This window comes from Hakea prostrata, chromosome 9, assembly GCF_041222555.1.
Source record: "Hakea prostrata isolate BN-2017 chromosome 9, UWA_Hpros_2, whole genome shotgun sequence".
Classification (NCBI taxonomy): domain Eukaryota; kingdom Viridiplantae; phylum Streptophyta; class Magnoliopsida; order Proteales; family Proteaceae; genus Hakea; species Hakea prostrata.
The window spans coordinates 29363312-29375099 of NC_142608.1; the positions used below are offsets into that span (position 1 = coordinate 29363312).

Consider the following 11788-nt stretch of genomic DNA (forward strand, 5'->3'; position numbering starts at 1 on the left):
ATGTCTATTCATTAAAATGAGGGTACATCTTTACAAAAGAACAACACCCTAAGCCTTTTCTTCATTGTTGCCCGAGGGACCCTGGTCGGGATGACTTTTCTCAGGATCATGAGAAGAGCCTTCCTCAAGAATATCATCGGCTGAATCCTCTACAGCAACAACTTGAGACTCGGCTTGTGATTTCTCCTCTGGAAGTGCCGGCTCGTCATCTAGATATGCCTCATATTGAGGGTCAGCTGGAAAAGGATCATCTACTCCCTGGGCCCAGTCTGGGAGATCCATACCAACTTTCCCGAAGACCTCTGGGTGGCATACCTCACGAAAAGGAGCAGTGTCGAAGTCAGGGATCGTTCCAAGGATCTGCTCCCAAATGTCGTTCTGCCCCATGCGGTAAGCCTGAATGTTGTAGAAACCTAGCAATTCGGAGAAAGGTACGCTGTCCAGGTATTTCCGGATGCACTCCTTCCGAAGGTTTGGCTTGATATGCTCAGGCTTGCTAGGGATTGCCAACTTCAGATGTTCTTCGAGATCCCTACTCTTAATTTCAAGGCGGTCACCAAACAACGTGGCAGCTGCCTTTTGCTTCCTGGCCTCGCGCTCGGCAGCAGAGACATGAATTCTTGAAGCTTCAAGGGCTTCCTTGAGGGAGGTCACTTCTTCCTCATGCTTTTTCTGCAGCTCTACAGTAGCTGCAGTCAGCTGGTCTATTTCAGAATTGGCCTTGGCCAATTTCTCTTCACAAGTTTGCAGCAAGGAGCTGGTGCGACCAACACGGCTCAATGCTTCCATGTGTTGATAAAAGCTCAACACAGCATTCCTGGGAAGACAGAAGATATCAGAAGAAGTCATAAGAAATTATGAAAACATAAATAAGCAAGAAAACCGTTACCTTGTAGATTGACTCACAAGGGAGGTGTCATCCAGGGCTTCAAACTCCTGGCGATCAGAAGGAGCAAGACTGAGAGAGCTCCACTCTGCAGCTTTCTCAGGATCCCGAGTGACCCTGTCGGTCATCTTCAGGGTCCACTGGGGAAGGAAGACTTCCTCACCATCCGTCGAAGCTTTGGATTTTTTGTTGGAGGGAGCATCAATTGTGTCATGCCTCCTCTTGGTTTGGACGGAGGAGGAGACTGTAGCCCTCTCCACCATTGGTTTCTTCCCTTTACCCGAAGCATCAGCTACAGGCCTGATATTCCTGATACCCCTGTAAGAGGGGTCGGGAGAGGGAAGAGAAGCCTCTTGATCTGCAGTCAAGACCTTGGGCGATCGTTGTTCGGCTGTCACAACGGCTTTAGCGGCCTTTACCCGCAGGCTTTCAGGGTTCGTTCTGGGAGGCACTGCAAAGAAGAAGGACAAGAATCAGAATTCAAGACATTTCAATTCAGTCAAATCAAAGGATGATGGTTAGAAGCTCACAATGAGCCAAGCCCCAGTACTGAAGGATGGAGTTGTACTCCATTTCATATCCATGTATCTCTTGATACCACGGAATGGATTTGATCTTCAAGATGGCCGCCTCGTCTTCTTTGGATAAGGGAAGGCCCCGGTTACTTTCGGACAAAGAAGTAAACCTCCTCCAGGTGGTTGGGAAGTTAAGATCTGATGGAGGCGCTCGACAGAAAAAATATCGTTCGCGCCATCTTTTGTGGTTAGAAGGGCAAGTTCCTTTGGCGAGGATGCTGCCCCTCCAATCAAGTTCAGCCCTATTGCGTTTGGAAAGAAAGACCCATCAGGGAGGATGGGAGATAGAAAGAACATGAAAATGTACAAAAAGAGAAAGAGATGGCGTGATGCCAAGCTCAAAACACAAACCCAAGAAGCCGACGATGAGACGCCATCTATTGGGGAGGAGCATTCCGGGACAAATGTTCCAGTGATTCAAAACTGCGGAAAATAAAGGATTAAAAAAGGGAAAGCGAACCCCACTTTCCAGTGTATCTATGTACAGAGAAAATTCACCCGAAAGGGATGAATCAACCCTCTCATCAGGGTGGGGAGCCCTAACCTGATAGGAGGAAGGAAGGTCAAAATCTTGGACAGCGGAAAGAAGAGTTTCTCCATTATAAATGGAGGGAACAGAGCCAGGCCCACTATTGGACCCGGAGGTTTGAGGTTGCCTAGAGGAATCAACGATCTTGGAAGATCCAGACTCGACAAGGACAGGAGAAGTTTCGGTTTTTCTTTCAAAACCTTTTTGAGAAACTTCAGCGAACTCCTGCCAGAGGAAAGTTAGGGTTTTGTTATCACTATCCGACTGTTCGGGGGCAGGAGAAGCAAAAGCATCACTGCTATCACCAACATGGGGTACTAAAGAAGCCCTATCGTCCGCCATTACTCGTTTCAGTAAACTACAAAAAGAAAAGATCAGTAAACTTACTGATTCAGTGAGACGGAAGCTTGAGAGCGGGGAAGGCGCGAAAGCAGACAACAAAGGTTCAAATTCCAGACAGGAAGAATGAAACCTACGAAGACAACGAACCGCTTTTAAAACTCCCGCACGAGTGTTTGGGAATCTGAATGATCGAGATTGATGCAAAATTGAGGATCAAGATTCAAAGACGTTTTGAAAGTTTGAACTCACGAATCCGAAATAGGCGTTCGGAAACCGTCGCTTGGATGACGTGAGCCACGACAGATCAGCTGCAACAAAGACATGTGGCCTTACACTCACAACGCTCGAGGAAAAGTGACCACCGCATTAAATGTGATATGACATTTAATGAAGCACGCAGAGATCATCACTTGACGACGAACCCAGTTAAAAACCAAGCCCTCGGGATCGACCGAACGCTTGGTCTGGGGGGCTCGTGATATGGAGAGTTTATGATCTGACCGGGTTCATACCTGGTCCGACCCTCGACCCCGGTCGAGACGGAAAAAATCGAATCGCTCCCGGGCGAACCGGATCCAGAAGATGGCTTGCTGAAGAAGAAAGATTATTCTGCTGCAAGCGTGCCCTAATCTTACTTATGGATTAGGGTAATCACCCTGATGACAGCAGACTCAAACTGACGGCTGCGGATAATCATCATCAAAGGGATAACTATCGCATAACCTAACGGTTATCTCAGGAGTCCTCTACTAGCCCAAACTAGTAGAAGTCTATCGCTCAACGGATCTTATTGATAAGATCCAACGACTACCCGAAGAAGGCTCGAGTGCATCCAACGAAGGAGATTCGAAGGTACACTCTATATAAACCTCACTACTATACAAGGTGAGGGACGGATCAATTGATCAAGGAGAATACTATCTGAGACTCAGGTTCAGATACATACTGATAGACCTCAACTATCAGCGTCCTGCTATCTAGATCACCTTTCCCATTTCTTCATTCATTAGCTCTGTGCTTCTAGCAGAGCCGTTTGTGATTAAGTTCATCAACTGACTTAGCCTTCGGAGGTGGACTCCCGACCCCAGTGGTCGGGCCACATCTGACGCTTTTGTTTTGCAGGACACTACGTGGAGATCCAAGGGCTGAGCAGATTTTGGACGCATCAGCTTTCTACATTAAATATAAGCCTGCACGAGGAGAAAAGTTGGCTTATTAGCCCAAGTCTTCCTCCTCCCTCTCCTCCATCTTCTCTTTTCTCTTCTTCTTCTCCACTATCATTTCTGGTTTTCATAAGTTTTCTGCTGTTAAAAACATGATACAAATCTAAGACAAAAAGGATTAAAAAAAAAAAAAAAACACCAAAATAAAGACAAAAGCTAAAATATAAATGCAATTAATATACTCCACTCAATCTACATTTACTCATAGAAACTAGCCAAAAGTTTTTGTTTCCTAGAGAAAACTGAAATTCTATGTCGTCATACCCTTTTTTTTTAAAAAGGAAGAAAAGAAATGAAAAAACCAATTTTACCCTCATACCAACCCCTAGCAACACACTCCCAACACCTTTACTGCCCTCTACATCTTTCCACACTTGTCTCCTCCTGTTCCCACCACTCCCCCAAACAAAAGAAAATCCTTGCCCACACCCACCTGAGCAACACCCCACCCTCGCCCCCATATGCAACCAACCTCATCACCTTTAATCAGCCTTCTGTTCCCAGCATCCAAGAATGTGTGTCAGTTTCGCTGACTTTGATCATGCAAGGTTGGTGGAGAACCTTGTTCATGCCCAAAAAGACATGTTTGAGCCTCATACCTGTCCTCCACCACTCTTCTTGTAAAGTTACACTCAATTAAAATTCATAGCAACTAACACAGCCCATTTTTGTAGAATTGAATTCAATCAATCCTAGCTCCAAAACATAGCCGAACCTAGTTTACTCTATTCCCAACTGTAGAACCATCATATTAAGCTCTAATCCCATAACCACAGGGTTTTAAAACCCTAACTTTACTACTGGTTCATTTGAATAAGATCCTGAAGGTAAACCCTATAAGAAGCTATCACATAACCTGCAGATTATATATGAACAGTAGCTGCAATTAAGAAAGCACATCCACATTTCCTACTTTTTCAGATTTTGTTATGAGGCATCTAACTACAAAGCATGTAACATGTGAAGTGTAGGCAGAGCATAAACTTGTATACAAAACTCAAGGTCTCAACTTACTTGGTAAAGGCAAAACTTACTTGTATAAGAGCTTATCATTAATGAATGACACAATTAAAAAAGAATTGTGCCATATATCAGTTAACATAAGTCATTTTAAAACATCTCAATAAAATTAGACATAAGTACTCCCTCCAAATACATGAGTCTTTCAACATAACTGCAAATACATGATTGTAGCCCAAAATATTGTGACCATTCAACAGCCCTAGGTAATCAGCCATATTTTTCTAAGAAGAACTTGATGACGGTTGCCCTACCCTCCTTTTTCTCCTAAAGTAGTGCACCCGCAAAGTGGGTGTGACTTAAAAAGAATTCTTTTGCACGCATCCGAGTCCCCAAGTCAATCTCCATGACTGCATTAATGGCATCACATAGAAGATCCCCGATGTTGCCTTCAGCCTTGTCAGCTGCAGCCTTCTCTGCAGCTGCCTTCTCTGCAGCTGCATTCTCTGCAGCTGCCTTCTCAATAGCAACCCTCTTTGCAGCAATCTTCACCATGTCTATCAAAGCAACTGAGATATTCCCCAAGGGACCCACAACTTTTTCAACTCCTTTCTTCTTCTTGTTGGAATTTTCAGACCGATCATCACCTCTTTGCCTACTTCGAGATCGACTACTTTCAGCTGGAGATGGATGGGTAGCTGACATGTCAATTGTATTAGTATCAGGCTGAACATGAGAGTTGCCAATCTCATAATCATCCAAGTGGATGTTGAAGTCATTGGCTAAAGGTGACTCCATTTGTGACTCATTCATGAAATCTGCAGCAGTTCCAGCTAGACCGCCAGTTGCAATCTCATTACCTAGGGCCACAACAACCTCTAGGTGAATGGGACGCACCGAATGATCCTTCCAATATTTCTGTTCTTTTTTCTGCAAATTCAAAATATAAACATGTAAACTTTTTATCAACTATTGGGGCTGCCTATTCACTCACTTTTTCTGCTAATGTGTAGCGGTGAGGAAAGTGCATTAACCTATTAAATAATTTACTAATGGTGAAGATTACTTGTTACCTTTACTTCAGCCCAAAAATGGGGGGCAACATCAAACCTATTTTCACTTGGATTCCATCCAAGTCCACTTTGTTTTTGTAGGTCGGAAAGCGCACGCAACCTACTTTTCCAAATCCGAAAATGATTGCGGCATTGCTCCCAATCATAGTTTGACCCAAATTTTTCATAGATTTTCTTTGCTGATTCCCATCCAATGCTCCCTTCTTAGGCCATTATCTCCTGCCCTCCCACTAGAGTGGAAATGTAGGAAAGCCTCTAGTAGAGAAAGAGACACCTTTGTAGGCCATGAGGCTATATCTCTTCCTCTTGAATGAGAGGCATTTTGAGAGTCTATCTGCTAAAATCAAATTTGAGTCATAAAAGTAAATACACCAAAAAAGACATATCAACTTCTAATATGTGAAGCAATCATAATTTGAGTTCTGACATGAAATAATACAACAAAGTTTGACAAAGTGAAATAATACCATAAAGTTTGAGACAAATTAACAAAATAAGGTACACTCCATACACAAACTCAAACAAGTATATTCAAATTGAAGTACATTTTAAAATTTAATCATTTCATTCTGACTCAGTCTCTGATCCCATGTCTTCATCATCAACATTTGTTGTTGCATATGCATTCCACATCTGTATTGCCAAGTCATTCCGGAATGCTTCTGCATCGAATGACTCTGCATGGTTCGCTTCATCTTCATCAGAATCACTACTTTCCTCATCTTCCTCCAAGTGTGGTGCGGAAGAGGAAGCTGTTGTTGGCCCTGACCCCTCCCTTGACTCCTGAGCAAGCCATTCCTCCTCTTCTTCCAAAGAGTTGTGGTTTAAAATGTGGTTGTGAAGCAGTACACAAGCTATCACAATCTTAACTTGAGTTCTGAAAGGAAAATGCGCTTGTGTTGCCAATATCTTAAAGCGACTCTTCAACAAACTAAAAGCACCTTCAATGACGTGGCGTAACCTTGCATGCCTCAAGTTAAACAACTCCTTTCATTTTTGGGTCTTTGATTTCCCCTCTTCCATTCCTTCAGATGGTACCTAACATTTCGATATGGCCTAAAAAAACCTCTTTGGTTCGCAAAACCAGCATCAGCAAGATAGAATTTACCATTTGGAACCACTAATCTTGCATCTCCGTCTCTATGGAGAGCATCATCCAAAATGCGGGAGTCAGATGCAGACCCTTCCCAACCAGCAAGTATATACGTGAATTTTTTGTCATGGTCACATGCAGCTAAAATGTTTTGTGTAATAAGACCCTTCCTATCTCGAAACTTCTTATGTTGTTCAACAGGTACCCATGCTGGTATATGAGACCCATCAATGGCTCCAACACAATCTTTGAAGAATGGGTAGAAGCTATGATGGTTATCTGCTATCTTCTGATGTGTGGTGAGACTAGGGGGTTTCAAAAGCAATGGGTGTAGTTTCATCATTGCATTTAACACTCTATTAAAGTGTCGATTCACTGTCTCCCCAGAATGCCCAAAACGGTTCTTTAAAGTCGAATTCTTAATGTGGTGTCCAACACAATGTAGAAACATTGTTACTTGTTCTTCAACTAACACCAATTTGTTGTCTTCTAACAGCCCCCTCGTACACAATAAATTAACCAAGCTGTAAAAGGATCTTTGGCTCATTCTCGTCTCCTCATGGCATGCACGCTCGGTGCCACCAATAAAACGTTGGGTTTCAAGAAACCCACGCTGGACATCTACTCGGTATGGTTGCCTCCCAACATATGTTTTATTAATGTATTCAACTACGTTGACAACTGCTGCGGCCACCAGAGCAACTACCAACTCTTTGTCATTCATGTTGAACAACGTGACTATGCGTCTAAATTTAGGTCCTGAAATGTGATCATATAGACAATGTATACTAAATCAAACTGAAATAAATGACCCACCAACAAGAACATATTAATAGTCTAATCCAATGGAATGAGAAATAATATCTGCATTTCTTTTGTTTTGTCTTCTTTCCTATAAAAACTTTCTAGCTTTTATAACACTAAAGATTCATAGTGCATTGGATTTTGTTATATGGATTGCTAAAAACAGAGAGATTAATGATATATATGACATGACATGACATGACGACAAAATGATAAAAGTTTAGAAGATGCATGGTTGGATTCCAATTACGAAAAACACAAGAAACCAAATATGAAGCAGTGTGTGTAGTATAATCTACACGTAATTAGAGAAGACACCTACCACCACCCAAACAACCCCCACCCCAAGTATAATCTACAAGTTCTCCCAGATCAGGTTGCTTTCATGTTGATTTTTTTCTTTTTTTTAATTATAGAAAGGGTTTTTTCCTCATTTGGTCAATGTGCCTCTATTAGCAAATCATATACACTAGGCAAACCATCAAGAACATCCCACCAATTTAATAAAAACCAAAAGAAAACTAAGTTAAATACAAATTCCACTTAAGAACATCAAAACCAAAGGAAAGATCACCAAAGGCTGTTTTTGGCATGGATACCTAATATGACAATGCATTCCAACATCATGTATATATTCCACAACCCATTAAAACAAGGATGAAGTCCCAAGCAGAACACAACTAATTTTTGAAACATTCAATCAAATTCAGTTTCAAACTAAGAAGAGGTTTGCTGCATTTGCTATCATTTCATTTAAGCTTGGTTTATATAGAGGGCATGAGATCACTTAATTTTTTCACATGACTGAAGCAACGTGTATTTGGGATTTCCTACAGGCTCCCACGAATTTCCAAAAAAGCCATGTTTTATTTAGTTTCTAATAGCTTTTGAGATTGTAATAAGGAGTGAGGTTTAGGCCTAAGGTCTCACTACTTAGATTTCCAAGAACACTACAGAATTTTCAGAATTACTTTTTGCAATGCTATTAGCTGCTATTGTCTTCTTCTCCATCATGTGAGACCTTAGTTTAGTGATTCATATCTAAACTAGTGGGATTGACTGGAGCAGTTGATTCCTTGATGGTGTATACCCAGGAGATTTAAAACACCACTGCCCCCAAAACCTTTTTGTTGAATATCAGTTTCTCCATAAACCATGATGTAATTAATCCCCACTACTAGCCCATCCAACCATCAATTTTTCCAACAAGAATTTTAATCACAGGGACACTAGCCATTAGAGTTCCTTCAGTCAGTCTCTCTTTAGAAAAACCCAATTTTCACTCAAAACCCTAAAATCAAGAACCCACTTCCACCATCAAAATTGAACATAATCTGGATAAGCCATAATCCTTCAAGGGTCTAAAACAATGAGGAGCTAATAATCGAACTACAGCTCAAACAAAAAGAAGAGCAAATAAAACATAGGTAATGCTGTTGAGCATATTATCGACTCAATCTCCGTTCAAAAATCAGGAGAAAATAATTACAGTTACAACCGGAAGAAAAAGGAACAAATAAAACAAGAATGAAGAATAATGTAGGTCGAGAATCCCATCAATTGAATACATAAAGGAGAGAACAATCAAAATAACAGGGAACAATTACAAAAAGGGATAGCATGAAAATGTTACTAAAAAAAACCCTAATCATACCCAACAAGCGCGAAGTAATCAAACAACGCTCTAGAAAGAGAACAGAATGAAAAAAACGTATGAATAGAAGAAGAAGAAAAAAAATGCACTAACTAATTCAAGCTAGGTTTACCTGTTGAACGAGAATCGAGCGGTAAGAACAAATTACGTAACTCGGATGAAAAACCTTCATGGAACTGCAAGGAAGAGAGGAACGAGAACCCGATGGAAGAGATGAGTGAGTTCAGTAGCTGCGATGGAAGAGAGGAACCCTAGTTGCGACGGAAAAAACTTCGCGAACGAGAACGAGAAAATGATTCACGATGGTTTCCAACCCCTATTTATACGTGGGTTCCAAAAGGTGAGTCTATTTGGAAACCACCTCAGGAGGTGGTTTCCAAGTGATCCTAAATTTGTGTGTTAAAAGTGGATCCTAGCTGAAGCTAGGTTCCGACTCAACTTTCAACCAAACACAATTTTTTTCAAATTTCATGATTCCCTGGAATTAGATTCTAGGGAAACGCAGAACCAAACGCCACCTAAGCAATCTGAAACTGAGAGACTCATTCTGCATCCTCATACGTCAGCAAGATGTACTGAGTTTTGGGAGGAAGGTACATGCTGTATAATCCAACAACAAAATAGATGCAAAGAATTAGTTTGAAATTTAGATAAATGAGCAATACAAACAATACATGTTCACTTGTCCACAGTAACCTTAGATGAAGAATGATCGGTAGTTACACCAAGTTGAACTGAATTTTGTGAGGAAGGTAAGTGTTGTATAATCCAACAACACATAGGTAAGATTAATTGTGCAATGAGGTAAAATAAATGAACAATGTCATGTTTGGCTGAAAATGAAATTAATTTACCTGAGTTGACCATGTGTTATAGCCGTCAAACATTGACAAATAATCAGACTCTGGCAATGTTACTTGAATGGAGCCCTGTCTTTCCACTAGGTTGATAGGCCTCTTCTTTTTAATTTTTTCATGCAATGGCTTGATTCTTTTTCCCGATCTCCTTTTGTGAGACTCTTTTGGTTTTAACTGTAAATTTTGGTATGATTCACCATTTTGTTCGGAGGGATGGTCAGTATGATGCTCAACGTTTACATCTTCGAGATCGTTGACAATCCCATTAAGATGCTTACATAGTATGTTATAACCAATCCCCGTTTCACATGTTTTGTTAATGACTTTAAAAAATGACGGAGGGTAATCAACCTACTTCGCTGTAAGCAACTTAATTGTCCATCAGTTTCAAACCTTGCATCCCCTTCTCTTCGTGTCCCGTCAAGTAGGTGCACATCTCGGGCTGATTTTCTCCATCTCAGCAAAAAATATTTTATCGAATGCACAAGAGTTGGAGATAATTGAACACTCTTAAGATATGGGCACAACAGATCCCAACACTCTCAAATTTCTTACAACTACAAGTTAGGCTTTCTTCTACTGTATTACGCAATACTTTGTATGCTTTCCTTGTAAAGGAACCAGTCGCATCTGCCTTCATAATCACATATTCAACATACATATTCATGGGTTGGTTCAATGGCTATTGATAGTGTGAATATCCACCAACTTAAACTCCTTCAAACACTCTTTGAATATAGTTGGAGTATATAACTGGTAAGCTTGAATCAACATAGGTTTCAATGAATGTGCACCCCCAAGAACTTCATTCCGTGCATCAAATTATTTTTTCAATTCATTTGCATATTTTGCCTCCATAACATCCTTGAAATGTCTCATAAACCTTAGAAGATCAAGTTTGTGTCCAAGACATTGTTTCAAATCAACATTCAAACTTTCAGCCAACTGTGTGCTCCTCACACCTAGTGTGAAACAGTTCTTCATGTAACAACATGCCCATTTCCCCTTTATTTCATATGTTCTATCTAGCCAACCAGTGTTTACAACCTCATGATTTTCTCTTAAATTGCTCCATGCATATTCAAATTCGTCAACTTCTGTATAGTTGTATATGCATTTGTTCAAAATTTTGAAGAACTGTGAGTTGTCATTCATCAAATATCCATGGTGTTTTTTTCTTTTTTCTTAAAACCCCGCCCCCCCCCCCCCCCCCCCCCCCGCCCCCCCCCCCTTCCCTTCCCCCCCCCCCCCCCCCCCCCCCCCCCCCCCCCCTCTCGTTGGTGTCCTCTTTCCCTCCCCCCCCCCCACAATTTTAAATAACCAAACCAAAACACACGCCTCTCCCCCCACTACAACCCACCCCCCCCCCCACTCGCGCCCCCCCCCCCCCCCCCCCCCCCCCCCCCCTTTTTTTTTTGGGGCCCCGGCCCCCAAGTAAGGTAAGAAGTCAGCTTTGGGCCATCCCAGTGGAGGACTTGGTGTCTGGCTTTGAATCCATGAGAGTTGATGATGAGGTTCTATTTATGGAAACTGAATCTTGATGAAGATCGGATTAGTTGATGGACTTGGAGTGCTCTCTATCATGGTTTAAAGGCATTTCTACCTATTAGGTAAGTCACTTGATATGTGTGCAAAACCCCTTTAAGATTGGATTTGATCTGGGTCTTCAATTCCCTGTTTAGGAGTTGCTGAACTAATTGGTCGACTGGACCAGTCGACCAATCCACTCGATCAATGGGTTCTGTCTTTGGCAATTAGGTCTTGCTTGCTCTATTTAAGTCCAATCTCGAGT

The 11788-nt window shown here is 41.6% G+C and overlaps 1 pseudogene; it reads right to left on the reverse strand.

The window, feature by feature from the left end:
• Window positions 1–6152: 6152 nt before the first annotated feature.
• Window positions 6153–7405, reverse strand: LOC149005099 (protein ANTAGONIST OF LIKE HETEROCHROMATIN PROTEIN 1-like; annotated as a pseudogene).
• Window positions 7406–11788: the final 4383 nt, after the last annotated feature.